We start from the raw sequence: 5,165 nt of genomic DNA on the forward strand, positions 1-5,165 counted from the left end.
AAGAGCGAAAGGGCTTTGTTATATTTGTGATAGCAAATACATTAAAGGTCATAAGTGTGTTGAGAAGAAATTATTTTACATAGGTTGTGAAGAGGAGGAAGAAAAGGAACAAGAAACATAAAAGGAAGAGAATACACACTAGGAACAAACCCTAGAGAAATAATAAATGAACTAGACCATATGTTGTAATGCACTGGCTAGAATTACCACTCCTCAAACTATCATGATAGAAGGACACATGAAGAAGAAAAAGGTAATAGTCTTGATTGATTAAGGTCGTACCCATAATTTTATTCATTGTAAGATAGCCAAGGAATTGAATTGCTTCCTATATCCAGCACCAGAGCATCAAGTGATGGTTGCAAATGGAGGAACCATAAATTTCTCTCGAAAGTGCCATAATATCAAGCTATCCATGGGAGAATATGTGTTGAATAGTCCAATGCTTTCCATTCCAATAGGTGGTGTTGATTTTGACCTAGGAGTCCAATGGCTACAATCTTTGGGTACGATAGATTTTAATTTTCAAGAACTTTTCTTGAATTTTTTTCAAAAGGAAAGGAATTTGAATGAAGTTGTATTGCAGGGAAATCAAGAAAGATAATCAACTCTAAAGGCATGAAAAAGCTTCTAAAGAAAGAAAAACATGACATAATTGCACCATTATGTTCACTAGAGGTTCCCACATCGAAATCATCTATTTCTCCACATCTCCAAAAAGACTTGGACAATCTGTTAATTGTTATGCTCTTAACCTGCAAAGTAATACCGAACATAGAATATGCGAAGAAAAGATACCCAGAACACAGAATATGCGAAGAAAATATACCCAGAACACAGAATAGCAATGATTTTATTACTCAGAGAGAAATGTTCACAGGCCTCTTCGAGGGGGCAACCTCCAATAGAGCAGAGCTCGATTACAAAACAAGACACGATACTCCTCGCAGAGACTCTCTATCCTTTATATATGACTCATACATGCAATACCACGGGCCAATACCGTGGGTTTTATTAATACCATCTATCTAATACTACCACCCATTTACCATCTATCTCATATTACCACCCATTTGCAACTAACTGTGGTCCCGTCATTAATTGCGGGTTAACCACTTACAAATATTAATATGGGCTTTATTGACTCTTGACTATGACGTGATCCCATGACATAAATAAGGGGGTTAGGGTGGGACCCTAACATGCCCTCCCCCTTAAGACTAGCCTTGTCCTCAAGGCTGAAGCTGCGGAAACTGCTGAAGAATAGTGGTTGGTTCCCAAGTTGCATCTTCCGGAGAGGTGTCTTTCCATTTGACGAGGACCTCCTTAATCATGCGGCCGTGCAGGTGCTTGTCTCGTGTGTCTAGAACCTGTTCAGGTTGAAGCCAAATTGACCCTTCTTCGTCCAATTCCGGTAGACTAGTTTGAACTCGGCAATTGTTCCCAATCACTTTCTTGAGGCACGATACATGGAAAACTGGGTGGATTTTTGCTGTAGGTGGCAAAGCCAACTTGTAAGCCACTTCTCCAATGCGTTGAAGTACTTGGTATGGTCCGTAGAATTTTGGGGAGAGCTTTTGACAACCCTTGTCTTTGAGTGATGTTTACTTATATGGTTTCAGCCTCAAAAAGACCTGATCCCCTTCTTGAAATTGGCGCTCTGAGCGATGTTGGTCAGCCTGTTGCTTCATACGGTTCTGATCTTGATGAAGATTCTCGCGCAGATGGGCGAGCATGGTTGCGTGGTGTTGTAGGAGTTGATCCACGGCTTGTACTTTGGAGCACCCCGTGAGATAAGAAGTAGGGGAAGGCGGAAGTTGACCATAGACTGCTTCATAGGGAGTCATTTTGGTGGTGGCATGATAGTTGGTGTTATACCACCATTCCGCCAGAGGTAACCATTGTACCCAAAGGTGTTGCTTTTCTAAAGTGAAACACCTAAGGTAGGTTTCTAGACATTTGTTGACGACTTCGGTTTGACCATCTGTTTGCGGATGATATGAAGTACTGAGTTTGAGTTGAGTGCCTTGTATTCTGAAGAGCTCCTGCCAAAAATTACTGGTGAAGATTGGGTCGCGGTCGGACACAATAGAAGTGGGCATGCCATGCAATTTGAAGATCTGATCCATGAAAGTTTGAGCAACCAAAGTTGGTGTAAATGGTTGGGGTAGGGCGCAGAAATGAGCATACTTCGACAGTCAGTCCACAACCACCATGATGATTGACTTGTTCCCAGACTTTGGAAGACCTGTAATGAAATCCATGGAGACCTCCGTCCAAATTGACGCCAGAATGGGCAATGGTTGTAATGTGCCTGGTGTGTTGACGATTTCCCCTTTGTGGCGTTGACAGACGTCACATTCTGCTACGAAAGTAAGGATGTCCTGTTTCATGCCGGTCCAAAAAAATGATCTTCTGGTGCGAGCATACGTCTTCTGAAAGCCCGAATGTCCTGCAATGGGAGATGAGTGCAATTCTGCCAAAATGCGACTTTTGAGGGTGGATGTTGGTGATATTACGACTCTGTCCTTGTAGAGAAGAATATCATTCTGCCACGAGTAGCCCTTGCTGGAATTAGGATCTACCTGCAATTGAGAAATGAGTTGGGAGAGCCCGGGATGTGAAAACCATTCCCTGCGAGCCTCTTCAATCCAGTCTGGAATGGGGAGGGAAATTGCGAGCAGAGTACTTTCCTCCTCAAATTGGCGCGACAATGCATCTGCTACACTGTTGTCTTTTCCTTTCTTGTAAATGATCTCATAATCATATCCCAGCATTTTGGCTAACCATTTATTTTGTTGTGGGGAAGATAGGTGTTGCTCCAAAAAATATTTAAGACTGTGATGATCTGTGCGGATTTGGAAATGTCGCCCCAACAAGTAAAGTCACCAGGTCTCGACTGCATGTAAGATGGCCATCATTTCCTTCTCGTAGGTAGATTGGCCCAAATTCCTCCCACTTAGTTGTTGGCTGGTCAAGGCCAATGGTCGCCCTTCCTGCATTAAGACTGCTCCAATACCTGTTCCCGAAGCATCACATTCAATGACAAATGATTTGGTGAAGTCCGGTAGTGCTAAGACGGGAGTGGAACACATGGCGGTTTTGAGAGCGGTAAATGCCTGTTGTGCTTCCTCGTTCCAGAAGAAGGAATTTTTCTTTAGGAGTTGCATTAGGGGCTTCGCTATGCGGCCATAGTTGTGGACAAATTTACGATAATAGCCTGTGAGACCCAAAAATCCTCTCAAGCTTTTCAAGGTCTTAGGTTGAGGCCATTCTTGCATTGCCTGGATCTTTTTGGGGTCCACCTTGACACCTTCACGCCCCACAATGTGGCCCAAATACTCAACTTCTTCCATGCCAAACGAACACTTAGACAGCTTGACAAATAATTTATGCGTGCGGAGCAGTTGCAAGAGTAGATCTACATGCTAAAGATGTGCCGCCCAAGTGCCACTATAGATGAGGATGTCATCAAAGAAGACAAGGACAAATTTTCTGAGATATGGTTTGAGGAGGTGATTCATAAGGCTCTGAAAAGTAGAGGGGGAATTACAGAGACCAAATGGCATGACCAGGAACTCATAATGGCCTTCATGAGTTCTGAAAGCCGTCTTGGGAATGTCGACTTCCTTCATGCGAATTTGGTGGTAGCATGAGCGAAGATCCAACTTAGTGAAGAATTGAGCCCCATTGAGTTCGTCCAACAAATCGTCAACCACCGCGATGGGAAATTTATCTTTGATTGTTAACTTATTGAGGGCCCTAAAGTCGGGACACATCCGCCACTCCCCATCTTTCTTGAGGACCATGACCACTGGGGATGAATAAGGACTAATGCTTGGACGAATGACACCGGCTTCCAACAATTCCTTGATGATTTTTTCTATTTCATTCTTTTGGGTGAATGGATATCTGTATGGCCGCACATTTGGGGGTTGGGCCCCTGGAACCAATGTGATGCTATGATCATGGTCCCCTCGCGAGGGTGGAAGCTCATGAGGCTTATCAAAGACCGTCCGATGTTTATTTAAAATCTGTTGCATCTCAGGATGAATTGGCAAAGACATGGTGTCGACTACCTGGATGGCATTAAATTGAGCTACCACTCCATGATGGCCCTTTTTTAACAATTTTTCCATCCTATGCGAGCTGATGATAGACGGGGTTCCCGCCTGTAGTCCACGGAGGGTATGTGTGGAGTTGTTCTGCTTAAAACTCATATATAACTCTTGGAAATCCATTGTGATTGGCCCAAGAGTGCGGAGCCATTCCGCGCCTAGGACAATGTCGCAACCCCCCATGTGTATTGCAAATATGTGGGTTTTCAATTGATAATCCCCCATTTGAAGTTTGACATTTTCACAGCGACCTTCACATTTCATTGTGCCCCCATCTGCAATCTGGACTTGGAAGTTAGAAACTGCCCTGACGAAACAATGTGCTGCTTCAGCGATCTTTTGATGGATGAAATTATGGGTACTTCCACTGTCAATCAAGACTACTACTGGGCGATGTTTAAGAAAACCCCTGATTTTGAGATTTTGAGGGGAAGAAATTCCTGCCAATGCATTTAGCAAAATAATTGGTTCATCAGATACAATATTCTTTTGGTTATCTTCTTCGATCGCCTCCAGTTCCTCAAGTGGTGGATCTTCCTCTGTGGAGCTGTAGTCAGTGGCATCTATTTGAAAAAACTTGGGCTCTTTGCATTTATGACCCGGGGAAGATTTTTCATCACAGTAGTAACATAGTCCTTGCTTCCTTCTTTCGGCCATTTCCGCAGGTGACACCTTTTGAATCTTAAGTGTCTGAGTCGTATTGGGAGCCTGTGAGGGACAACCTTTAGCAGGGAAGTTGGGGCGGCTGGATTGGGCTGTTAATGCACGTTCCACCTTACGAGCTACCTGGCAAGCTTTTGTCCATGTGGGAGGGTGGTGGAGTAGAACTTGAGCTTTAATGGCTTCTTTAAGACCGCTGATAAAGCATTCCATGTAGAACTCATCTGTGAGACCCCTAGTGCGGAAGGCTAAGGCTTCAAAAGCAGTAATATATTCCTCCACTGTACCCGTCTGTCGGAGCTTAGTGAGACGCCCCAAAAAAGAGTCTTCCTGTTCAAAGCGACTTCGAAGAGTTTTGGCAAATTGGGCCCAATTCTGAAAATGTCC

The sequence above is a fragment of the Pinus tabuliformis genome, chromosome 4_1 (assembly GCF_031772625.1).
Source record: "Pinus tabuliformis cultivar Carrire ecotype Pingquan chromosome 4_1, CPIR1, whole genome shotgun sequence".
Classification (NCBI taxonomy): domain Eukaryota; kingdom Viridiplantae; phylum Streptophyta; class Pinopsida; order Pinales; family Pinaceae; genus Pinus; species Pinus tabuliformis.